This window comes from Orcinus orca, chromosome 5 (assembly GCF_937001465.1).
Source record: "Orcinus orca chromosome 5, mOrcOrc1.1, whole genome shotgun sequence".
NCBI lineage: Eukaryota > Metazoa > Chordata > Mammalia > Artiodactyla > Delphinidae > Orcinus > Orcinus orca.
In genome coordinates, this window is record NC_064563.1 from 57153671 (window position 1) to 57180799 (window position 27129).

The following is a 27129-nucleotide window of genomic DNA, read 5'->3' on the forward strand; positions in this document are numbered from 1 at the left end:
TTGTTGAGGAACATTGTAAAGAGCATAGTTCCTACTTGAGGCAGTGCATACCATTCTTAAATAAGTGCTAGAATTCCTCTTTATATAAAGCTAAAATCCACCCAGATTTACCTCTTCCATGACTTCCATACATTAAATTTTATTTCTGTGATTTTTATTCAAATAAAAGCCTTTCAGATATTTGAAAAGACATCAGGCTACAGATCCTTTGTTCCTTTGATGTTCTTCATGTTATATAATTTACAGACTCTATCATACTGTTTCTCCTGTAGAGGTTCTTCAGTGGAAGCATGGTATGCAGAAGTGAACACAAGGATCTCAATATACAAAGACCAGTAGAGCCTTGTGTAAATAAACCTGCCTTGTTTTACATGGTGTGTGTGTGTGTGTGTGTGTGTGTATGCACGCATGCATGTATGTATGTATGTTTTAATGCTAAGAATATACGAGTTCTACTGGCACCTAATGCACATTGTTGTCTTATTTTTAAGCTAGAGGTCCATTAGAGTAACTAGATATTTTTCACATGAACTGCTATTAATTACTGTCTCTACAATTACTATCTCTACAGTACTTTTTATTTCTTACATAAAATATTCTTGTATTTCTCATTTGTTTATCATAGAAGTTAAAAAAACAGAAAAGCAAAAAAGAAATTCCAAATTGTACTTATTATAGCCTCTATTAATACATCATTGTGTATCCTTGCAGGCATTCTCTAGATCTGTGTTTCTCCAAACTGTAGGATGCTACCTATTAAGTCAGCTGTGAAGTTAACTTAGTTAATTACAACTAGCATTTAAAAAAAGAAATAGAATAGTATAAATTAGAAAATATTTTACAGCCTTATACACAGAAAAAGTGAGTATTGTTCCATGAAAATGTTTCGATTAAGTACTTGTATCTGTGTTTTAATTAAGCACTTCTATATGTGGAAGAAGATGTACAATGCATTTATTAGAATGGAACACAATGAAAAAAAAAGTTTATTAGTAGATTCACTTTCCCTCTTTTCTTTCCATTTCTTTCTGTTTCACTGTCGTCCTCCCTCCTTTTACTTTCTCCCTCCTTTCCTTTCTCTTTCTATTTTTTCCTCCAAAAATGAAATCCATTTTGCATGCTGTTTATAATGATTACTTCATTGAACTATGTTGTAAACAACTTTCTGTGTCAAGCATTTGTCTCCAGAGGCGTTTTAAATGACTGAAGAATATTCCATTGTATAGATGGCCCCATCATTCACTGATTCTGTAATTTGTTTTAACTGTTGTGTTAGATTCTGGTGTACAGCAAAGTGATTCAATTTTATACACATATACAATTTATACACATACACAATTATGTGTATATATGTTAAATTACATAATTTATGTACATATATATAGTCTTTTTTATTGTAGGTTATTGAGTATCTTGAGTATACTCAAGATATTGAGTATAGTTCTCTGTGTTAAACAGTAGATCCTTGTTGTTTATCTATATTATATATAGTAATTTGTATCTCCTAATCCCAAACTCCTAATTTATCCCTCTACCCCCTTTCCCCTTTGGAAACATAAATTTGTTTCCCCTGTCTGTGAGTCTATTTCTGTTTTGTAAATATGTCCATTTGTATCATATTTTAGATTCCACATATAAGTGATATCATGTGATATTTATCTTTCTCTGTCTGCCTTACTTAGTATGATAATCTCCAGATCCATCCATGTTGCTACAAATGGCCTTCTTTCTTTCTTTTTTATGGCTGAGTAGTATTCCATTGTGTGTATGTATGTATGTGTATATATATATATATATATATATATATATATATATATATATATATACACCACATCTTTATCCTTTCATCTGTCAATGGACATTTAGGTTGCTTCATGTCTTGGCTATTGTAAATAGTGTTGCTGTGGACATTGGGATGCATGTATATTTTCTAATTAGAGTTTTCTCTGGGTATATGCCCAGCAGTGAGATAGCTGGATCATACGGTAACTGTTTTTAGTTTTTAAAGGAATCTCTATACTGTTCTCCATAGTGGCTGCACCAATTTACATTCCCACCAACGGTGTAGAAGGCTTCCCTTTTCTCCACACCTTCTCCAGCATTTTTTTCTTATGAACAATCCCTAGAAATAGGATTGGTGGTTCAAAGGACAGGCATATTTTCAAATCTTATAAAAAGTTCCCAAGTGCCTTCCAACAGTGCTCTTATTTGTGGTGCCTATCAATTTGATAGTTTAAGATGGCAGGTTATTGTTTTACATTCTATCTGTTCAAAATGATTTTTGTAACTTAAAGGTGAAACCTTGTATTTGTTTCTTTTATATTTCAACATGTAAATATAAGCTGTTCCTTAAAACACTTTGGGTCCTTTTAAGTTACTCTTTCTGCCTTCTAAAAGATGAGTTATAACTCCAAGATGTATGCTATCTGAAAATATTTTATAAGCCTATTGTGTTTTCACCCAGTTCACTGATAACAATATTGTTAATAGTTTGGGTCCAAATATAGGATCACAAGGCACGATACTAGAAACATTCTACATTGATAAAGATCTACTGATCAGTCAGAGTCTTGGGCAAATGTTTAGCCAACTTTGAAACTACCTAACGGAAAGGTCATCCAGCCTAATATTTTCCATCTTTTCTATAATAATTTCATGAGAGCCTTAATCAAATTTTTTCCACTTATATGAGGCCATATGCATAGTGGTTATAAGAACAAAACCTCGGGCTTCCCTAGTGGCACGGTGGTTGAGAGTCCGCCTGCCGATGCAGGGGACACGGGTTCGTGCCCCGGTCCGGGAAGATCCCACATGCCGCGGAGCGGCTGGGCTCATGAGCCATGGCCGCTGAGCCTGCGCGTCCGGAGCCTGTGCTCCGCAATGGGAGAGGCCACAACAGTGAGAGGCCCACGTACAGGAAAAAAAAAAAAAAAAAAAGAACAAAACCTCTGCAGTGTTCTGGGTTTGAATACTACACCCATAATTGACTAACTCCATGACCTTTGGCAGGTTGCTTTACTGTCTATTTGACTCAATTTCCTCATCTTTTGTTTTTTCAATTTCTTTATGTTTAAAATGGCAATATTTTCCCTCATAGGATTATTGTGAGGATTAAATGAGATAATACTCAATTCTTGGCATAAAGTAAGTGTTCAATGAGTGTTGATATTACTGTTAGCAACTTTGATGTGTCTATAATTTTCCAGGTTAGTAATTCTAATTAAAAAATAAAAGAAAATTAAAATCTGGTGTGACCTCTTAAAGAACTCATGACAGCTCTTGGTGATCAGTGCGTCCATTTATAAGAGCTCACAAATCATCTTATTAAATAATTATTTTTATTTATTTATTTAAATTTATTTATTTATTTATTTATGGCTGTGTTGGGTCTCCGTTGCTGCACATGGGCTTTTTCTAGTTGTGGCGAGCGGGGGCTACTCTTCGTTGTGGTGCATGGGCTTCTCATTGTGGTGGCTTCTCTTGTTGTGGAGCATGGACTCTAGGTGCACGAGCTTCAATAGTTGCAGCATGTGGGCTCAGTAGTTGTGACACACGGGCTTCCATAGTTGTGGCTTGTGGGCTCTAGAGAACAGGCTCAGTAGTTGTGGCACACGGGCTTAGTTGCTTCGTGGCATGTGGGATCCTCCTGGACCAGGGCTCGAACTCGTTTCCCCTGCATTGGCAGGCTGATTCTTAACCACTGTGTCACCAGGGAAGTCCCGCAAAATAATATTTAATAAATGGCGTTTGGACTATTTCATAGGGATTAGGAAAATATTTAGATCCTCACCTCATAGTTCATAGCAAAATAAATTCCAACTGGTTAATAGCAGAGTGAGAAAGAAATCAAGCCACTGTTGCATTAGAAAAAGTAAAATTGAATATCAAACATCTGGAAGGGAAAGGAATTTCAAATTCTAAAAGCAAAGAAACACATCATTAGGGAAAAGATAAACGGATTTAATTAAAGTAAGATTTCTTAACATAAAGTACTTAAAAGGGAAAGAAAGTGAACTATTTGCAGAAAACAAAGTAGACAATATGTTACAGCATATATAAAATACAGTTTAGAGAAAATATTAAATTAGTGAATGAGTAAGGTATATAAGGGATGATCGTAAAAATAATGAGTAATATTTTGTATAGTTTATGAAATGTTTCTTTTAGTCTCATAAAAAAGTAGTTATAGGGGCTAAAGTTAGAACAGAAGAGAGTAATATTCTATGAAAGCATCAACTAAGTTTCTAATTAATGATACAAACTTACACTTGTAAGAATCACATTCTCAGTGAAATTCTAACATAAATCATGCACTCATTCATTTTGCAAACATTATTTGAAGATTTAATATATGCCAGATATCACACTTAACTGCTAAAATGATAAATATGAATAAGAATGAGCTCTTTTCAAGGAATTCACAGACTGGGGATGCAGCATTTCTTCCCCCCTTTCCTCCTCCTCTTCCCTTTGTAAGCCTAGTCCATCAGTCCATTCACTCATCTGTTCATCCAAAAAACAGACTTAATGAGTCCCCTAGAATATATAGCGCCTTATCTAAGTGCAGGGGTATTAAGATAAAAAGTGAAACTCTGTTATGAGGGGGTTTAGTCAGGGAGATGGGCTGAGGAAACTGGTTAAGAGATACCAGAGATGCCATTCCAGAGAATACATATCTCTAGCTCTGTGAGGGGAAAACATATACTGTGTTGGCAGATCTTACAAATCAACACCAACAGTATTAACACATCTTATTCAGTTGTACATTCTTAACACAAAAGTGTTATCATTCTTTTCAAATATAATACTTAGTAAATGAAATAATCAAATCCTTATGAGAATAACATCATTACTTGTCAAGGACCCCATGCAAGTTTATTAAAGTGTAAGCAGGTTTTGCCAAATATCTGTCTTTGTGATTTTTTAATGGTTATTCAAAGGCTAAAAATAGAACAGTCTTCTTTTGACATAAAAACCACAGTTATTACTGATAGAATGAAGTGGGAGCAGCAGGAGAGGTACATAATATCTAAGAGCTTTATAGAGATCAGTTATATTTTTCCTGTGTTTGGCTATTTTCATTTAATGCTTTTATTTGTCCTGTGGTACTTTGCTCTTTTCATTTTCAGTCTTCCTCTCTTTTCTTTAGTTTTATATCTGTTTTTTTAAATTAATTAATTAATTTAAAAAATTTTTTTTGGCTGTGTTAGGTCTTCGTTTCTGTGCGAGGGTTTTCTTTAGTTGTGGCAAGCGGGGGCCACTCTTCATCGCGGTACGCAGGCCTCTCACTATCGCGGCCTCTCTTGTTGCAGAGCACAGGCTCCAGACGCGCAGGCTCAGTAGCTGTGGAGCACGGGCCTAGTTGCTCCGCGGCATGTGGGATCTTCCCAGACCAGGGCTTGAACCCGTGTCCCCTGCATTAGCAGGCAGATTCTCAACCACTGCGCCACCAGGGAAGCCCTTATATCTGTTTTGTAGATAATTTAATCTTTCTAATATTTCATTATAATGTCTTAATTTTCTAAAAGTTTATTCAAGTTGTCCGTTCACTTTACACTTAAAATTTTTTTCTAGGAATATAAATGATCATAAATGAGTACAATTCTTAAAACGTTTCTGTACTATATAAACTTTGAAATAAACTATACATGTTGCATGTTATAGAAATGCTAAGGTTAATTTTAAATAGTAGTAAATAAATGTTTAGAAATGAATTAGTTCTTATAAACCATTATTTACTTGTCATTGTCAATAGTTATTATGTTGTGTTTATTTTTTTCTGCTGACACCTGGATACATGTTTATTTATTGACTGAAGTGGTTTCATGAATTATACCCAGATTGGTTGAACATGGTTCAACAAATCTAAGTGTTTTAAATGGGAATTACTGAGGAGGAGGTGCCGAAGAAACTCTGTCTAGGGAAGGTGTAGCAAAAGATCAGATGTCTTTTGAGCTGGGTCTCACTAAATATTTCCTGTTGAAATTGACCCCAATGGCTCATAATCAGGACTAAAGTTCTGTGATAATTAAAGAGAAAAACAAACAGCAAAATTATCCATATACATTAACTTTGTTTCAAAATGTGCATAAAGTCTTGAAATTATGAAGTAGCCTTCCTTATGGCCATCGTGTAACTGGTGTTTGGACCAAATACAGTTTCCTTGATATAAACCTGGGATTATAATCTCATTCTGATGATTTTTAGCTCTGTGCTCTTTCTACACATTTTTTTCCAATTTTGTTTATAATACGACACTAAAAGAATGAAACCACATGACAGAGGTAGGAAGTGAAAATAAATCAAAATTTACATTTACCATATGCATCCCAGTAGAATGCTTGTGTAGGCACCTCGAGTCACTTTTAAACAGTCACTTGCTACAGATGTGCACTTAAACATTGACATCTTAGAATCACAAAACATCATGTTGGGTGAAAGTAAGGGGCAGTGATTTGTATTAAGTTGCTGCTTAAATTGGTTAATTGGCTTTCTACAGAATTCCCTTGTTTAATTTGTTTTTGAAATAATAAGAGCTATGGCATTAAGAAACATGCTACCAGAGCAGAAATTTGCATGCTGTAACTTAGCTGTTCATTTCCTATTATCTGGAACAAATCTGCAAGTGCCCTAGAGCAAAAATTACCCACAGATAGATTTCCTCTGGGGAAGGATTAAAACTGGAAAAGTCAGTGAGCTAAAGAGACTTAATATTCTTGGTTTAGAAACATCATAGAATAGGTGAATAATTTTCCTAAGGAACTATACAAGTTCTTTCACTGTTATCCATGAGTATTTCAATGGAAACTGTTAAGGAACAACTGTAGTATGAAGGTGGTAAAAAAGTAAAGAGGTTTCATAGATTTAATGGAGTAAGGTCATTGATTATATATATCTATGCAGGAGGAGTTTAATGAGGAATTGAGTGGTTTCTATATTTAGCTAAAGAGAAAAATACCCTAATTATTGGCTATTTAAAGTAAAATATGGCTTATTATTTTCCATTTTATATGTGAAAACTGTGATCTACTTATGATATAAAACAAAATTATCTTTAACATTATATTTTACAAATGTTGATTGGTTGTGTTTTCAGAAACTTATGACTGAATTAGAAGGTGGAATTTTGTCTTGTGTTTTGAATTGTGTCTTCTGAGATATATTTATTCATAGAAATGTACAATTGTAAGATTTATGTTAATTTAAATTTAGCCTCTGGAAAACAAGACTTCCCCCTGGTGACAGTCTCTAACAGTGTTTCCGAGAATTTAAGCATCAGAAAAGCAGTACTCTCTTACGTACTGTGGTTACACAAATACCTAGAGTCTATTAAGATTGACATTTAAACTATTCCTAATAGATATAGAAAAAATAATGTTTGTATTATTACTTGTTCAAACCATGATAAAAAATATGTCAGTTTTAGAAATCAGATATAATTTGCGATATCTTCTTTCCCTCTAATTCTATAAAAATATATTGCTCATAAATAACCTCATTAAAATATATTAATAAATGTGTATTAGATATCAGTTGAAAAGATATTCAATGATAGTATTCATGGGTAATTAAAAATAAATATATTTTTAACATTTAACATATATTTTAAAGAAATGTCAGATTTTGTTTTAAATGTCTTTTTTTTTTTAACATTTATCATAGCTATGTATGAGACTACACTTTTTGGCTCATCTACACTAATAATGGTTGTAATCTGTCTTTTAAGTGTTTGCCAATCTGATAGGTGTGAAATGACAGTTCATTGTTATTTTAATTTACAAATCTCTGCGTTTGAGCTTCTGTTTAATGTTTTTTCCCCATGAAATTTGAATTTTCTTTTATGTAAATAGCCCCTTAATTGCTAATTTTTCTACTGGGTGTTCATATCTGCCTTACCAAGTTTTAAGAATTCTTTATAGCATAGAGTTTACTCTCTTTATTTAATATTTTCCCTAAATTTATAGTTTGTTGATTGAGTTTGTTCATAATATCTTTTGCCATACAAAAGTTTCAAAGCTTTGAATAAATATGTTTACTTTGATAATTTTATAATAAATTCATTCTTGATCATGAAAGTCTTTCAAAACTCTTTATTATACATAGAATGTGCTGTATTTTCTTATGGGATTTTTATTGTTTTCTCCTTTTATATTCAAGTCTTTAATCCTAAATTTTTAAAGATACGATGTAAAATTGTAATCTAATTTGATTTTCCTCAAGACATATATTTAGTTTTGCCAGTACCATTTCTTAAGCCATTGACCCCTTTCTCAAATCCTTGGTCTCATTATTGGGGAGATTATCTATCTGATAATAATCATATTATCTGATGCACTTTGTTGTTAAGTCCATGATTTGATAATAGAGGCTTCCAGCAACATTTTTTTTTTGATGTTGTTGGGTTTTTTTGGTTTGTTTGTTTGTTTTCTTGTACTGCATTTTCTTATCAGTCATCAGTTTTATACATATCAGTGTTTACATGTCAATCCCAATCGCCCAATTCAGCACCCCACCATCCCCACCCCAGAGTGGTTTTCCCCGCTTGGTGTCCATACATTTGTTCTCTACATCTGTGTCTCAACTTCTGCCCTGCAAACCGGTTCACCTGTAACATTTTTCTAGGTTCCACATACTTGTATTAATATATGATATTTGTTTTTCTCTTTCTGACTTACTTCACTCTGTATGACAGTCTCTAGATCCATCCACGTCTTAACAAATGACTCAATTTCGTTCCTTTTTATGACTGAGTAATATTCCATTGTATATATGTACCACAACTTCTTTATCCATTTGTCGGTCGATGGGCATTTAGGTTACTTCCATGTCCTGGCTATTGTAAATAGTGCTGCAATGAACATTGGGGTGCATGTGTCTTTTTGAATTATGGTTTTCTCTGGGTACATGCCCAGTAGTGGGATTGCTGGATCATATGGTAATTCTATTTTTAGTTTTTTAAGGAACCTCCTTACTGTTCTCCATAGTGGCTGTATCAATTTACATTCCCACCAACAGTGCAAGAGGGTTCCCTTTTCTCCACACCCTCTCCAGCATTTGTTGTTTGTAGATTTTCTGATGATGCCCATTGAGGTGTGAGGTGATACCTCATTGTAGTTTTGATTTGCATTTCTCTAATAATTAGTGATGGTGAGCAGCTTTTCATGTGCTTCTTGGCCATGTGTATGTCTTCTTTGGAGAAATGTCTATTTAGGGCTTCTGCCCATTTTTGGATTGGGTTGTTTGTTTTTTGATATTGAGTTGCATGAGCTGCTTGTAAATTTTGGAGATTAATCCTTTGTCAGTTGCTTCATTTGCAAATATTTTCTCCCATTCTGAGGGTTGTCATTTCGTCTTGTTTATGGTTTCCTTTGCTGTGCAAAAGCTTTGAAGCTTCATTAGGTCCCATTTGTTTATTTTTGGTTTTATTTCCATTATTCTAGGAGGTGGATCAAAAAAGATCTAGCTGTGATTTATGTCAAAGAGTGTTCTTCTTATGTTTTCCTCTAAGAGTTTTATAGTGCCCAGTCTTACATTTAGGTCTTTAATCCATTTTTAGTTTATTTTTGTGTATGGTGTTTGGGAGTGTTCTAATTTCATTCTTTTACATGTAGCTGTCCAGTTTTCCCAGCACCACGTATTGAAGAGACTGTCTTTTCTCCATTGTATATCTTTGCCTCCTTTGTCATAGATTAGTTGACCATATGTGCATGGGTTTATCTCTGGGCTTTCTATCCTGTTCCATTGATCTATGTTTCTGTTTTTGTGCCAGTACCATATTGTCTTGATTACTGTAGTTTTGTATAGTCTGAAGTCAGGGAGTCTGATTCCTCCAGCTCCGTTTTTTTCCCTCAAGACTGCTTTGGCTATTCGGGGTCTTTTGTGTCTCCATACAAATTTTAAGATGATTTGTTCTAGTTCCGTAAAAAATGCCATTGGTAATTTGATAGCGATTGCATTGAATCTGTAGATTGCTTTGGGTAGTAGAGTCATTTTCACAATATTGATTCTTCCAATCCAAGAACATGGTATATCTCTCCATCTGTTGGTATCATCTTTAATTTCTTTCATCAGTGTCTTATAGTTTTCTGCATACAGGTCTTTTGTTTCCCTAGGTAGGTTTATTCCTAGGTATTTTATTCTTTTTGTTGCAATGGTAAATGGGAGTGTTTCCATTATTTCTCTTTCAGATTTTTCATCATTAGTGTATAGGAATGCAAGAGATTTCTGTGCATTAATTTTGTATCCTGAAACTTTACCAAATTCATTGATTAGCTCTAGTAGTTTTCTGGTGGCATTTTTAGGATTCTGTATGTATAGTATCATGTCATCTGCAAACAGTGACAGTTTTACTTCTTTTCCAATCTGTATTCCTTTTATTTCCTTTTCTTCTCTGATTCCCGTGGCTAGGACTTCCAAAACTTTTTTTTCCCTCAAATTTTGGGCATCTATTCCTCCATATAAATTTAAGATAATTTTATTTGATAAAGGACAAAAATTGGGATTCTAATAGGGAATTCATTAAATATACATAGTAACATTGAGAGACTTACTTTAAAAATAATATTTAGAATTCTTATTCAAAAACATTAAATATCTTTCCATTATCCTCTAATAAGATTTTAGTTTTTTGTTCATAAAGGTTCTGTGACCATTCTTGTCAACAATAGTTCTAAGTATTTTATACTTTTTTGAGTAATATCAGTGAAATTTTTGTATGTTTATATTGTTTTTCATCTCCTTAACCAATTCTCTTACTGCTAATTTCCTTTCAGTAGAACTTTCAAGTAAGTGTTTTGTTTTATTTTGTTTTGTTTTAAGTAGTGTAACAAACAGGTTTTTAAGCTCAATTTTAAGTGTGGTCTGATAAGTTTGGCAATAGTAATGCTACTATTTAGAGGCAGTGCACATTAGTATTTAGTTTACATGAAAGTATCACTCTTTGATACAAGTATCACTCTTGAAAGTATCATTATCTACAGAAACTTTATGTCATGCTGAGTTTGTACTTGTATTATCAGTCTCATTGATTCATTTTATTGGAAGATTTTTTTGACAGAGATTTTCTGAAAATAGAATGATAATGATAATAAATTATTTGACATCTCTCATTAAATTATTTTTCTTCATGCATACCAAATAACCTCCTTGGAATATTACTTAAAATAGGAAATATACACCTTTTTACTTTCACATTAACTCCTACCCTCACCCCCCTGCTGTACATACACACACACAATCTTGATTTGATTGTTTTGATAAGTACTGCAGAAGTACTTATACACTGAAGTATCCTTAGGGGAAAATAAAGAGGGATACCTGGATTGCTTGAATTGCTACTCACAGTGGCTGTTTAAACTGGTAGAATGTGTATTGGCTTCTGCCTTGGATGTAATAAAGAATATAGGGATGATTAGACCTGTGGGCCAGTCATGGCTTTGTTACTTAACTAGATGATAACAATCAGTAATTCTCCAAAGAATATCTTTTCCTTAGTTTTGTTTTTTCTTAACCATTTTGCAATTATGAACTTTTTTTGACTCTGATGAGAATATATAAAAAATCCTTTCCAAGAAGATGTTTACATACACATACACAAAATTTTGCAGCTATACATTTTGAGGGAGTTAGCCTATCTCTTGAAGCCTGACCATGGACCTGTCTGTTCCATTATCTCTAGCATACATGAGTTTTAGTCTTTGTTCTAACAATATTTAATTTATCCTTGGCTAATCGCTTAAACTCTCTGGACCTCAGTTTTTTCAGGTAAAAAAGAGCAGATTGGATCTGATGAACTTTAAAGCCTATTCCAACTCTGAAATTCTTTGAGCTAAAGGCAAAGGTTATTGCAGTATCATAGCCTAACCTGATGAAAGCAGTGCACTCTTATTATTCCACAATTAAAAGCTATTCCTAGTGAGTATCTGCTGTTGATTTAACTCTTTTCATTCAAATTGCCTGATTTAACAGATGTTTATTGAGAACTGCCGCAAAGCACAGCATGGTGCTTGTACAATTGACTCCCTGCCCTTAAAGATCTTAAACATAAGTTAAGAAGATGAATAATATAATGAATGCTGCTTAAGAGAGGTATGAAATGTGAGAATTTAAAGGAATAAAACTGGGATCAGAAAACTTTGCCTATAAAAGGCCAGATAGTAAATATGTGGTTTTGTGGGCCATACAGTCTCTGTCATAAGTGCACAACTCTGCCATTGTATGATGAAAGAGGCCATAGATAGATAATACCTAAATTCATGGGTATGGCTGTGTTCCAGTAAAACTTCTACAAAAACAGGCAGCAGGCCAGGCTGTAGTTTTCCCACTCCTGGAATGAAGGATTATATTCATCAAGGAGCACTTTAATAGAAGAGATGGCATTTGGGATGTGTTTTGAAGGAAGCATAGGCATTTGGATGGAGCAAAAGAAGTCAGGGGGAGGAATTCCATGTTGGGGAGACAACATGATCAAAGACTTAAAGTAAGAATGTTTCAGAAACTGTTGTATCATTGATCCAGATGGAGAACTGGTTTTTATTCATGTCATTCGATATTGGAGGGATTCCATGAGAAAGTCTGTCCATTATCATGAGCCAGAGGACGTTTAGCCTTATTTTAACATTCTAAATGTTGTTTTACTACTGTTTGTGCTAGGAATTTTGATAGAGGATGGATGACTTGGAGAAAATTGTGGTCTGTTACTTCGTTTTAGACTTAACATTTGCTTTTGATTATGGTAATCAGGAGAAAAAGCTCTTTCAAAATTCTTCTCTCACGTGTTCTTAGATTGGTAAGGGATGCATCTCTCTCTCTCTTTTAACAGTTTGAGATATAATTGACACACAATGTGCAATGCCTACTTAAAATATATAATTTGATAAGATTGGATTTGTTTATACATTGCCAAGCCTCATAGCCATCAGGATAGTGGACATATGCATCATCCCCAGACATTTCCCCATGCCTCTTTGTAATCCCTCCCTCCCACTTCTCTTGATCTCTTTCTTTGCATCACCAAGTAACAGCTGCTCTGCCTTCTATCACTCTGTATTGGTTTGCATTTTTGACAGTTTTATATAAATGGAATTTTATGGTATGAACTCTTATTCTTTCATCCAATGTAATTTTGAGATTCATCTGTGTTATTTGTGACAATAGTTACAATTCCATTCACATGCAGGTCTTTCTGTTTCTAGTTTTTTTGCTATCCTAAGTAAAGCCCTATGAACATTTGTGTACAAATCTTTGTATGGTTATATGCTTTCTTTTATTTTGGGTAAATACCTGTGAGTTAAATGGCTGTATGTTATGGCAGATATATGTTTAACTTTTCAAGAACCTGTCAAACTGGTTTCCAAAATTGACCATTTCACATTCCAATCAGCAATGTATGTAAGTTCCAGTCCTTCCACATTCTTGCCAACACTTGGTATGGTTAGTCTTTTAAACTTCAATCATTCTGATAGGTTTGTAGTGGTAATATCTTGCCATTTTAATGTGTTTTTCCCTAATGATTAATGATTTTAGCATCTTTTCTTTTGCTTATTTGCCATCCACATATCTTCTTTGGTGATGTTTCTGCTTAAATCTTTTGCTAAAATTTATTGGATTGTATGTTTTCCTATTGTTGAGTTTTCAAAGTACTCTGTATGTTCTATATACAAGTCCTTCATCAGTTATATGATTTCCAGCTATTTTCTTCTCTTTTGTGACTTGTCTTTTTGTTCTCCTAAACAGTGTCTTTTGAATAATAGAAGTTATTTTTTGATGATATCTAGTTTATCATTTTATTCTTTTATGAATCGTGCTTTTGGTGTCATATCTAACCTCATCTAAGGTCACTTTCTCTTTATTTTTTTTCTTTAATTTTTAGTCCCAGATTTTATGCTAAGGCTGTGATCCACCTTGATTTAATTTTTATATATGGTGTAAAGTATGGATTAGAATCCTTTTTTTTGCAAATAAATTTATAATTTTTCTAGCACCATTTGCTTAAAATCTTTTCTCTGCTGAATTAATTACCTTTTCCAGAATATTTTGTTCATGTAATTTGGATCTGTTTTTGGAATCTCTATTCCATTGATTCACTTATTTTTGTACCAATAGTATACTGTCTTGATTACTGTAGCTTTATAATAAGATTTGAAATCAGGTAGGATTGACTTTCAAATTTTTCAGAGTTGCTTTGGCTATTCTAAGTCCTTTGAGTTCACACATGAATTTTAGAATTAGTTTTTCAATTTTTTTAAGACAGCCTGATGGAATTTTGGTTAGAATTATGTTGAATCTATAGATTAATTTGGGGGAGAATTGATATCTTAACACTACTGAGTCTTCTGACCCACGAACAAAGTTTATCCCTTTGTTTGTTTAGGTCATCTTTTATAAATAAAGTTTTCAATGTACAGGTCTTGCCCGATTTTGCCAGATTTTCCCCTAAGTACTTCATATTTTTAATATGATTGTAAATGGTATTGTTTTTATTTCAGTTTCTGTTGTTTATTTCTAGTATATACAAACAAAATTAATTTTTCCAATATTATATCAAAGTGTATCCTGCAACTTCCTAAACTCATTTTTTGGTGCTAATGGCTTTTTTATAGATTCCAGCGGTTTTTCAACATAGATGATCATGTTATCTATAAACAAAGATATTGTTATTGTGTTATCTAATTTTAAATGCCTTTTACTTATTTTTCTTATTTTATTGGCTAGAAGTTGCAGTACCATGTTGAATAGAGGTGGTGAGAGTGGACATTCTTGTTTTGTTGGTGATCATTCAGATTTTCACACAGACTTATGATAGATGTAGATTTTTCAGATTCCCTTTATCAGGTTGAGGAAGTTGACTTCTATTATTAGTTTTCTGAAAATTTTTATTAGAAAACGATGTTGGATTTTGACAGATGCTTTTTCTTTGACTATTAAAATGGTTTATATACTTTTTTCTTTTTGTTAATATGATGAAATACATTGATTTTTGCATGTTTAATTAACCTAGCATTCTTAGGATAATCCCCACTTTGTAATGATGTATTCCCCTTCTTGTGCAATGTTGGATTAGATGTGCTAATTTTTTTTTTTAGGATCCTTTTACTTGTGTTCATAAGGGCTATTGTTCTGTAGTTTTATTTTAAGTCTTTGCCTGGTTTTGGTATCAGTGTAATGTTGGCCTAATAGAATCACTTGGAAGGTATTCCCTTCTCTTCAATTTCTAGATGGATTTGTGTAGAATTGATATTATTTCATCCTTAAATGTGTGACAGAATTCACAAGTTAAGGTATCTGGGTGTGGAGTTTTCTTAGTTTCTTTGGTTTTCTCCTATGTTATCTTCTACGGTTTTTATAGTTTTGTGTTTTACATTTAGGTCTGTGATCCATTTTGTGTTAGTTTTTGTGAAGTGTGTAAGTTCTGTGTCTAGATTAATTTTTTTTTTTTTTTTGCCTGTGGACGTTCAGCTGTTCCAGCACTATTTGTTGAAAAGACTATCTTTTCTCCACTATATATTGCCTTTCACCTATTTCAAAAATCAGTTGACTGTATTTATCTGGGTCTATTTATGGGCTCTCTGTTTTGTTCCATTGACCTACTTGTCTGTTCTTTTACCAGTACCACACTGTCTTTATTATTCTAGCTTTATAGTTAAGTTTTGAAGTTGGGTAGTGTCAGTCCTCCAGCTTTGTTCCTCTCCTTCAATATTGTGTTGGCTATTCTGGGTCTTTTTCCTCTTCATATAAACTTTAGAATCAGTTTGTTGATTTTGATTGGGATTGAGTCTGTAGATCAAGTAGGGAAAGAATGACCTCTTGACAATATTGAGTTGTCCTGTACATAAACATGGATTTTTCTCTCCATTTATTTAGATCTTTTTTGATCTTATTTTCTTTGTGAGAGAAGTTTGTAACTACAGATTCAATATCTTTAATAGCTATAGGTCTGTACAGGGTTTTCTATTTTTCTTGAATGAACTCTGGTAGTTGCTGTCTTCTTGTTAGGTTTTCCATCTTATCTAATGATACTGTTAATTTGTATTGAGTCTCCTTTTTTTGTCATCATTTTAGATGTTTATCAATTGTTCTGATTTTTCTCAGAGAATAATTGATTTTCATTATTGTTTTATATTTCTATTTTGATTTTTTCTGCTCTGTGATTAATCTCTGACTGTAATTATGGATTTATTTATTTCTCCTAAAGTTCTATTAATTTTTGTCTGGCATATGTTGATATTCCCTTATTAGATGTATAAATCTTTAGGATTATTATGTTTTCTTGATTAGGGGTTAACCTCTTTATCATTATAAAACCCCTTATCCTTCGTATTATTCTTTGCTCTGAAATCCAATTTTCTGATATTCACAATTAATTCACAATTAATGAATTTGAATCTGACTGGATCTTCTAATAACAAGTTTGTTGTTCTTTCCATTGCTTCACTGTATAGATATTTCACTTCTATTAGTCAAGAAACTCCTTGAAGCCTGGAAATATGATTAAATGACATACAACAAATAAGGGCTATAGAAATTCAAAGAAAGAGGTATCAGTTTGGCTGATAGCAGTTATAAATGCCTTCTTGAAAAGGATGAAGTTGAGCAGTTTAAACATTTAAACTTCTTGTTATTTAAGTAACAAGAAATAAACAAGAATGCCAATAAATGCTGGCTGTGTGATCCTTTTAATACCATATGAGAAGGCATCTATAAGAGTGAATCGATTATCCATTTGACTAACGTCTTCAGGGGTCATTTTTAAAATTAGATTTGCCTATGCTTCCCATTAATAAAAGAAGAATGATTCTCATGTAAATGTTAAAATTTTAAGCAGTGTTTTAGTGGACTGAGGCCAACATTTTCTTCTGGAGAAAGTAGTCTCTACTATTGGAATGTAATTAATAGAAAACCATGATTTGATTTTCAACTCGTTAGTTTTGTACATAAGCATTCATTCAATGAGTACTTGTTGAACATATCTACAGAAGATTACACTGGCAGGTCAGGTTTCACCTGCAGATTTGCTCTGTAAAGCATTTGAAAAATACTTCAGTTGGTGGCTCACAAATAAAAATCAAGGGGTTTCATGTATAACCCTGACTTTCTGGAATTTTTTAATATAAGGAACCACCTGATTTAACAACACTCATCTGCCTTCTCTCAGTTGGCTGGAGTAGCATAGCAGCTGCCCATTTCAAGAGTAGACACTTTTCAGATCACCTTATTTCCTACTCATTTATGTTGTCTTGCTGGCCATTATAGTTATTTGAGACTATAATTCTTGATGTCCTGTGCATATGATACTCTGCAAGATACATGGTGGATCCTTCCAACAATAAAAGTAGGAGAGATAAATATGATGCAAGGAAGTAGAAAAAAATAATCTACATGAGAAAGGCTGAAATTTATATTCAGTAACACTGTTTATATCATGGAATACTGGATTCCCAAATAGTTATGATAAGCAGCCTTTTTCTTTTCCATATCAATCTGGGAAATTTATCAACAGTTGTACATAGTCTTACTTCTACATAAACTATGCAAAATCTGAACCTGCCCACTTAGGAATGCTCGAGAAAGAACAGTAATATGAGAAATGGGAAAACAAATGATACCTTTTGTTCCAAAATGCTATTTATATATTGATAGACTAAAATTTTCTTTTCCTTTTTTTTTTTTAAACTCAACTGTGAAGCAGTAACTAGTTATTACCACTGAAACCTTTCACTACTTATAGTAGACATTAAATATTTGTCTATATAAACCCCTTCTCTCATTTTCTGAGAAAGCACTCTAAAAAACTCATACACACATGGATGCCTTACTTTATCCATGAGGTCTTTAACAGGAGCTACTACCTTCTTATGCTCAAGTTTGACCACTGTCAAAATTTCAGTGAATCCGTGAATCAAGCAGGGCCAGTCAGAGACTTTTTTTCTGGTATTTTTTTAAACAGGTGCAGGTGTAGAGGTGAGTGTTACAGAAGATTCCTTTTCTCTCTGGTCCTGAAGCTTAGAGGATGGAAATTGGGAAGCTACTAGTGGCCATGTCTCTGGCAAGGAAGACAAAGTCAGTCTTTAATAGGTAGGTATGAAGCCAACCCATAAGAGAAGAATAGCAACATGATACAAATCCCTGTATCTGTGATATTTGGAAGATAGCCCTATCATTCCTTTTCCATAGTTTGTTCATATGAGCCCAAAACAATTCTCTTTTGGTCTAAGTTAGATGGAGCATTTGTCATTTGCAACCAAGATAGTTCTGATTAATACACCACTATATTTTTTTCAACGTTAATAATTTAATCCAATGATTTTTTTTAATGGCCATAATTTCAAAGCAACTGCTAAGTGTTTTGGAATTCAGACAAGAGTAATACACAGGCATTGTTGCTTTCAGAGAACTTGAAGTCTAGAAAGGGAGATTAGGAAAATCCACAAAGATATAATAATTTAGAGTTATATGAGCTATATAAGAAAAAAATGTAATTAAAAGAGGAAGGAATTATTGTTTTGAGGGAATTGGGATAGTTTTCCTGGAAGAGGTGGCATTTGAGATGGATTGGATTTCACTGGGCAGACATGTGGGGAGGCATTCCATGCCCAGAGAAAAGAATAAATAAATGCATTAAGTTTGAAAGTATGGAGTAGTTTTCAACAATAGTAAACGGTACAGTTTAGCTGTAGGCAGCTAAAATGTCTAGGCTGGAATGGGAAGTTATGGCTACATTGTGGAAGCCAGGAACGTGAAGGTCAATTAGCTCTATTTGATTTGGTGAACATGACGGGAGAATATTGAGTATTTTTGAACGTAGATATGCTATGATCTGAACTGCATTTCAGGATTAGTTTTGCAGTAGTGAATCACTTGGATTTGTATAAGGAAAGCTAACAGGTAGAAAGATTAGTTTGGAAGATACTGCAATTATCAAGTTTAGGAGTGATGATTACTTGAAATAGATCCGTGAGAATGGAATGGAAAATGGATGTCAGATAGAAGTGACATGTTGGGAGAAGAAATCAGAGATAGCTCAGAAGTTTCATATACAGATGATTAGTTGGATGGTAATACTAGTAACCAATGAAGATTAGAAGCCCTATGAACCTCTAGCACGCAAGCCACATACCACGTTTTATTACTTAAGTAGAAGACTAAGCTTGATCTGAATGCAGTTTTTCTTCATCTTCACCATTATAATCAAAAGACCACATAATTTGGAGTTAGCTAGATCTGGTTTTAAATCTAGTTTCAGCTGTTTTATAGCTGTGAGACTTAAGTAAGATACTTAACCTTTTTAAATCTTAGTTTTGTCACCTCTTCTATTAATATAATAGGATTAACCTACTATGGTACTCATGAGAATCAGGTGAGTTAATATATGCAAAGCAACTGGAAGCATACCTGGGATACAGCAAGGATTCAGTAAGTGCTTCTTAGTTGTAGGCATTGATATACTGCCTAAGTCCCTACAAATTCATAAGCCAGTCCTTAATAAGAACGCAGTATGTAAAAAGCCTCTTTCTACCGTAAGAGTAGAGACTGTTCTCAACTTCTCATCTAGAGTACCTGGGGTAAATTCTTAGTCTATTTCTTTACAATCTGATGGCATTCCCCAAATTTTGTCATATTTGCCTTGTCTGCCTGGCTTGGTTTCTTCCTTCATTTCTTTTTTTTCTTTTTTTTTGTCAGTGTCATTTTTTTTTTAACATCTTTATTGGAGTATAATTGCTTTACAATGGTGTGTTAGTTTCTGCTTTATAACAAGGTGAATCAGCTATACATATACATATATCCCCATATCTCCTCCCTCTTGCGTCTCCCTCCCACCCTCCCTATCCCACCCCTCTAGGTGGTCACAAAGCACCGAGCTGATCTCCCTGTGCTATGCGGCTTCTTCCCGCTAGCTAGCTATTTTACATTTGGTAGGTATATATAAGTCTATGCCACTCTCTCACTTCGTCCCAGCTTACCCTTCCCCCTCCCCGTGTCCTCAAGTCCATTCTCTACATCTGCGTCTTTATTCCTGTCCTGCCCCTAGGTTCTTCATAAACAATTTTTTTTTTTTAAGATTCCATACGTATGTGTTAGCGTATGGTGTTTGTTTTTCTCTTTCTGACTTACTTCACTCTGTATGACAGACTCTAGGTCCATCCACCTCACTACAAATAACTCAATTTCATTTCTTTTTCCTCCTTCATTTCTTGATTCACAGCCTCTACTGGATCTAAACCCTATTCTGAGCCAGCCTACTGAGCAATTGGTTCTCACATCCTGCTTAGTTCCTGCCATTCACACCTATAAACACCCCAACTCACCCTTTGAGGCTGCTCTTTATAACATCTTCAAACTAGATGAATCACATAAAATCACAGCCACCTACTTGACTTTGGTCATGACATGATGTAATAAACACATGATATTATTGCCTACCTGTGATATTTCAGCCTTTCCCCCTCCTAACCCATTATCAACTTTGTTACTGATGTGGATAGAGTCTGCATTGCCACATTGTATCTGTCATCTGGATGTTGACCAGCTATTTCTCGACCCCATTGTTGGTTACTGGATAAATCTCATCAGATTATGATTTTAGAAATTTTCAGGTCATCTTTTTCCTTAAATTCTTTCTGTATTATTAAACACAAATTTTTGGTCAGTTGCTTTTTGACAAGAGTACCAAAACAATTCAAGGAGGAAAGAAGAGTTTTTCAACTGGTACTGAGACAACTGTATATCCACATGCAGAGAATGAAGTTGCATAGCCCTACCTCATACCATACAAAAAAATTAAGTTAAAATGTGTCATAGACCTAAATGTAAGAGCTAAAACTATAGAACTCTTAGGAAAAAAAAATATGAAGAAAACTTCATGACCTGGGCTCTGCAGTTTTTTTTGTGTTTTTTCTTTTAAAGATATGACACCAGAAGCACAAATGACGAAAGAATAGATTACATCAAACTTTGTGTTATAGATTATACCATCAAAAAAGTGAAAAAATCCATATGATGGGAGAAAATATTTGCAAATCATATATCTGAAAAAGGATTTGTATCTAAAAGATATAAAGAACTCTTAAACTCAATGCTAAAAAGATAAGTAACCCAATTAAAAATGGGCAAAGAATCTGAATAGACATTTCTCCAAAGAAGATATGCAAATGGCCAATAAGCACACAAAAGGATGCTTGACATCATTACACATTAGGAAAATGCAGATCATAACCACAATAACATACCACTTTATATCCACTAGTATGACTCAGATAATGGTATGTGTTGGTGAGGATGTAAAAAATTGGAACCATCATATATTGATGAGTGGAATGTAAACTGGTGCAGCTGTTTTGAAAATGTTTGGCAGTTCCTTAAATTAAACATAGACTTTCTGTATGACACAGAAATTTCACTGCTAGCTATATATCCAGGAGAGATGAGATCATGTCTATCCACACGAAGATACGGACATGAATGTTCAGTATTTTTCATTATAGCCTAAATGTGGAAACAACCCAATTGTTCATCAGTTGATGCATGGATAAATAAAATGTGGTATATCTATACAGTGGAATATTATTTGGCAATAAAGGATTGACGTATTGATACATTCTACCACATGGTTGAACTTTGAAAATATATATGTGGTAAGTCAGAGAAGCCAGTCACAAAAGACCACATACTGTGTGATTCCTTTTATATGAAAGGTCCAGAATTGGTAAATCTATAGAGACAAAGTAGATTATTGGTTTCCTAGTGGTGTGAGAGGGGGGAATGGGAGGGACTGAAAATAAGTATGGGATTTCTTTTTGGAAGGATAAAAATGTTCTAAAATTGACTGTGGTGATTATTGCACCACTTTGTGAATATACTAAAAAACATTGAATCGGGCATTTCAAATGGGTGAATTTTATTGTATGTGAATTATATCTCAAGGATGATTTTTTTAAAAAGTCAAGAACTCCTGGTTTCAAGTTTAGAGGAAAGTGGCAGTCTTATAATTTGCAAAGCCTCTGGAGAGTAAAAGGAGGGAAAGCTTAGGTGAATTGAAAATAATGGAATGAACTAATTAAGTAGGGGGGAATGTCAGCTCTCATCCTACAGGTAGGAAGAGCCCTTCTATTCAGAGAGCAGCCCTCTGAGAGCCTTTTTTTGGGTGTCTTATTAAGTGAAGTGGGAGTTGGTGGGTTTCTATTTCATGATTAGCAAAATAAGCTGGCCATTTAATCTCTTCATACTTTAAATTCACACATAAAATATTTAGTACCACTTCTCTTAATTAAAATTTGCAGTGGGGTTTACATCATGGGAGGAAAAGGAGAAATATTTACTTTTAAAATATTATATAGGTATATAAAGTAGTACCTATATTTTCCAGAGCTGTTGCCAGAAACAATGAGTAAATCATTTTCTGGGAGCACATAGCCATAAGAAGTGAATGAACCACATAAGAACATTGAGACACTCAGTATCTTGTAAGAAATTACTTGTAGAATGGGATATTGCTTCAATGGAAGAAATTACTTTATCAATTTTGGGTGATCAGTATACTCTCAGAAAGTACATTATGAATCTCAGATCACCGTAACGTGCATTAATATTGCTGGTGTTCTTTTTTTAACCCTGTATCACTTTTCACCATTATATCAATTACTAAATCTCGTAACTGTAGGCCATGATTATATAGCCATCTGCCCCGTGCTCTGTAGTACCTTTTGGCTATCCAGAACAGCAGCAGTCGCAGTAAAATTTTTAAGTCTTAGAAGCTTAAGGTATTCAAAGCACCATCTTAGACTCACGCTGTTCATTATCATAGTTATAAAAAAAAGCCCAAACACACTCTACTTTTCTTAAAAGTTTCATTTTGGTAGTACTCTTTAAACTATTTGTCATTATTATTATTGTCCAATATTGGTTATTGAGACAGTTGATTTTCGATGTCAGCTCACTTGTTACTCTCTAACATCTATTATATGCTTAAATAAATTAATACCAGTTTAATATATATCTGATACCCTCAAGAATTAGTCTCAGCTGATAATTTAAGTAGATGTCCCTTCTAAGGAGTCTTTTGTGTTTTAAACAATCTTCTGAAGTACTGGATTTTTTTTTTCTTCCAGCATTGATATTGCTTCAAATTGTCCTAACATATATGATAGGTTTGTGTTGTAATATGCCATGATTATTTCTCAAAGGAAATGTTTGTATGAGTCATTCTCTTTCAACAAAAAGTTTCCCAAAACTTTTGATCATTATACTTTGTATGCAATTTATAAAAGTACTTTTATCAAAAGAAATGAATCTTTTCTAAATGCATTCTTGTTTTTCCTGCGTCAATAAAGATCATTTCATTGTCTTGATTCTGTTGTCACTTGGCGTATTTAAAAAATATATACTTTTAAAATTTACTATTTCAGAGTACCTGGATACCATTTAGTAAGTTGCTTTGAATTGTATCATAGAATCCAAGATAATTTTTAGAAATTAATATATAACTTAAATTCTGTAACCTGTTGTGATAAGTTCTATTTTTCTAAGACTAATTTTTGAGAAAATGAAGACAGCTAGAATACTCAATCTTGATGAAAATTACTTTGGAGTAGCTTAAGGCACTGCCATGAGCGATACTTACCGTAGGTACTTTTTTGTGCTGAAAGCAACATCTGTGTGCATTTATAATTCCAAAGGCAGTTTGTCCTCAGAGAACGGATGGAATTTGTCTAAGAAGTCTGGAAGGTTCATGGTCTTCAGCTGTGCAAACATTTCCAAACTCGACTGAATTTATATTAATCTCTTCATTTAAATAAGTACTCTTATGTTATTTCTAGGTCACCTCCAACAGTGTCAGTTGCTGTGGCAAAATAAGACCAGGTAGAATCAGAGTCTTTGGGCTTGTGGGATTGCAGAGGGATTCAGCCCAGACACTTCCTTTTCCAGGTGAAGAACTGAAGCACAGATTTTTTTTTTTTTGGACAGGCATCATATCATTTTATTAGTAAATAAGTTAGCACCTATCTATAAAAGATAAGGAATTCTTATTAAACCATAAGCACAATACCATCATCACTCCTAAAAAATTTATAATAATTTCTTAGTATCGTTAAATATCCAGTGAGTGTTCAGATTTCTCAATTGTCTCATGAATATTTTGATTCTCTTTGCTTAGATTAGGATCCTAACAAGATTCATAAATTATGATTAGTTGATAGGCATCCAGTGTCCTTTCCATTTTATTTATTTATTTTTTAACATCTTTATTGGAGTATAATTGCTTTACAATGTTGTGTTAGTTTCTGCTTTATAACAAAGTGAATGAACTATGTTCATACGTGTATATATATCCCCATATCCCCTCCCTCTTGCGTCTCCCTCCCACCCTCCTTATCCCACCCCTCTAGATGGTCGCAAAGCACTGAGCTGATATCCCTGAAGCACAGATTATTTAAGGCCTGTGCCCAGGGTAAATTCAATGTTTAATGTCTGAGCCAGGACTAATATTAGTCCAGTTGTTCTTCCTTCAGCTCTGGTGCCAACTTTGATGTAACAACTGGGTTTCAAAACCACTGCTAGAGACCTTAGGGATTTCTTCTTGATATAATGTTTTAAAGGTAATAGAAAATATTCTGAAAAATCTGGCTTATTTGGAAACATTCTGAAAAGACTGAAGAACATAACCATAACACACCCTTTTTATATGAGTGAGGATATGTGTTACGGGTTGAATTGTGTTTCCCCAAAAATTCACGTTCAAGTCCTAACTGCCAGTATCTCAGAATGTGACCTTATTTGGAGATAGGGTCTTTAGAGAGGTGATTAGATTAAAATGAGGTCATTAGGGTGGGCCCTAAACCAAATCAATTGATATCCTTGTAAAAAGAGGAAATTTGGACATAGACATGGACAGAGGGAGAGGTAAGACCGTGTAAAGACACAGAGACGACAGCCATCAAAAGCCAAGGAGAGATACCTTGAACAGATTCTTCTACACAGCCCTCAGAAGGAACCAACCCTGCTCGTTCTTTCTTGATCTCAGACTTCTAGCCTCCAAAACTGTGAGGAAATAAATTTCTATTGTTTAAGGCATTCAATCTGTGGTTCTTTGTTATGGCAGCCCTAGAAAACAATGAGTTTTATTTAATTGTATCTAAGGATGTGGGAACAAGTACATTCTGAAAGTTCTAATATGTAAAAAAAGAAAAAAAATTCATGATCGAAACAGTTACATATACAACAGAAGAGGGATCTTAGTTCTTCTGTATCTTTTCATTCATTCATTCACTTATTTCCTCAGCCAACATTTATACTTACTATGTCTTGAGCATTTTATTAGCATCTGTGGGCACAAAAATTTGCTTGGTATAGTATGTGGCCTTGAAGTGATTCTAATGGTAGAAGTGAACACCTAAACAAATCATAATATATATATATATTACATGTATAAAATTGTTTGCCCCACTCTTATGCACTGCCTCAGACAACTGTAAAGTTTAAAAAAAATTGCCTGTCATTATTTTCAACAAATGCCTTTGGGAAAAAGTCTTTTCCCATAAGGTGCTTTAGGTTAAATATAGGTAAGCTTGAAGTAGGTCTTTTAGGAACCACTAAATAGGTCAAATCATGCCATTTTTCTGAGAATGAGATTTTTAAGATGCTCCAGCCCCATTCTGCTTTTTGTAGCAGTTGCTGGTTTGTTGGTATTCACCACAAACGTGAACTACAGTATTAATTTTCAACTAATGGGATAAGGGACTAGGGCAAATTCAAATCCCACAAAGATCACTATTTTTACTGAGATCAGTTACTTTTCTTGAATAAAAACTCCCCAGAATGTTGCAAGTGTTTGGTTAATTTCTAGAGTTCTGAAAAAGTTGATTCTAACAATTTTTTCTAGTTCTCTTGTTGCTTTAAGGAGGAGAATTTTTGGAGTTTCACTCTGATTTTCACGGATGTCACTCCATTTCTTGTACTTTATATAACATGTATTATAATCTTTTAGTATAAAATGTTTTATAATTTCCCTTGTTATTCCTCTACTGACCCATGGGAAGTTTAGAAGTGTGGTATTTCAGGATTCTAGATATCTTTTTGGTATTGATTTTTAATTAACTTTCATTGTGTTCAGATAATATATTTGACTTCAGTATGTATATTTCATAAAATATTGTTTTAAAAGTTCTATGCTAGAAATATGGAAAAGTGTGCTAGATTGGAGAGCAAAGAATTAACTTCACATGGGGCAGACAGGTATGTTTTTTTTTTCGCAGCCTTAATTAACCTTGAAGGAAGGTTAGCTTCTGTGCCAGATGGAAAAGGTGTCAGGGCACTTCCTGGACTGGGTATGGTATATGCTAAAAGTTAAGGGAATAAAAAATGAGGCTGACATAAGGAAACTTGACAAGATCTCTAGCCAGGTGGTTTAAAGACCTGTGGGAGATGCTATGGGTTGCTGGAGATGAGAATGGAAAGAACACCAAGATTTAATTACCAAAAGCCTTGTATTTTAAGGCAAAAATGTGTGTACTTGGATGCAATAGGAAGATGCTGATAGGTTTTAAGCAGGAGGAAGAAATGATCAGGTTTACTTTTTAGAAAACTAATTCTGATGTCATATTCCAGGAAAACTAGAATGGGAGCAGTTAAAGGTAGAGAGGACCTGTCAGTTCAGGCTCACAGTGTTGAGGGCCTCCAACAAGGTAATGACCATGGGAAAAAGGAAGGCATGAATTTGATAGATGTTTATAAGATATATTTGATTGGATATCCTTATTCAGTGCATGTTTTAAGTGAGGGAGAGGAAAGTTTAGTCAACTTTTTGGACTGGGGACTAGATAAATTATAATGCTCCTAATCACAATAAATATAGAGAAAGAAGCAGGTTTAGCAGGGGAAACACTTTGTTTAGATTTGAGATGGAGATTTACTTTGTACAAATTCATGTTCAGTCTGTTGGCAACGTGCCTAAGTCAGCAATATGTTATTAGACCCCGGAGACCACTGTTAAACCATCTGAAAGTGAATCTAATGGTGTTATTAATTTAATGAGAGATTCTTGTTCATTAGCCAAAATACCTTACTGGAAAGGTATCATTTTTTTTAATAACAGCAACATTGAGAGAAAATCTTGTTAATTTATTGAACATATAAAAG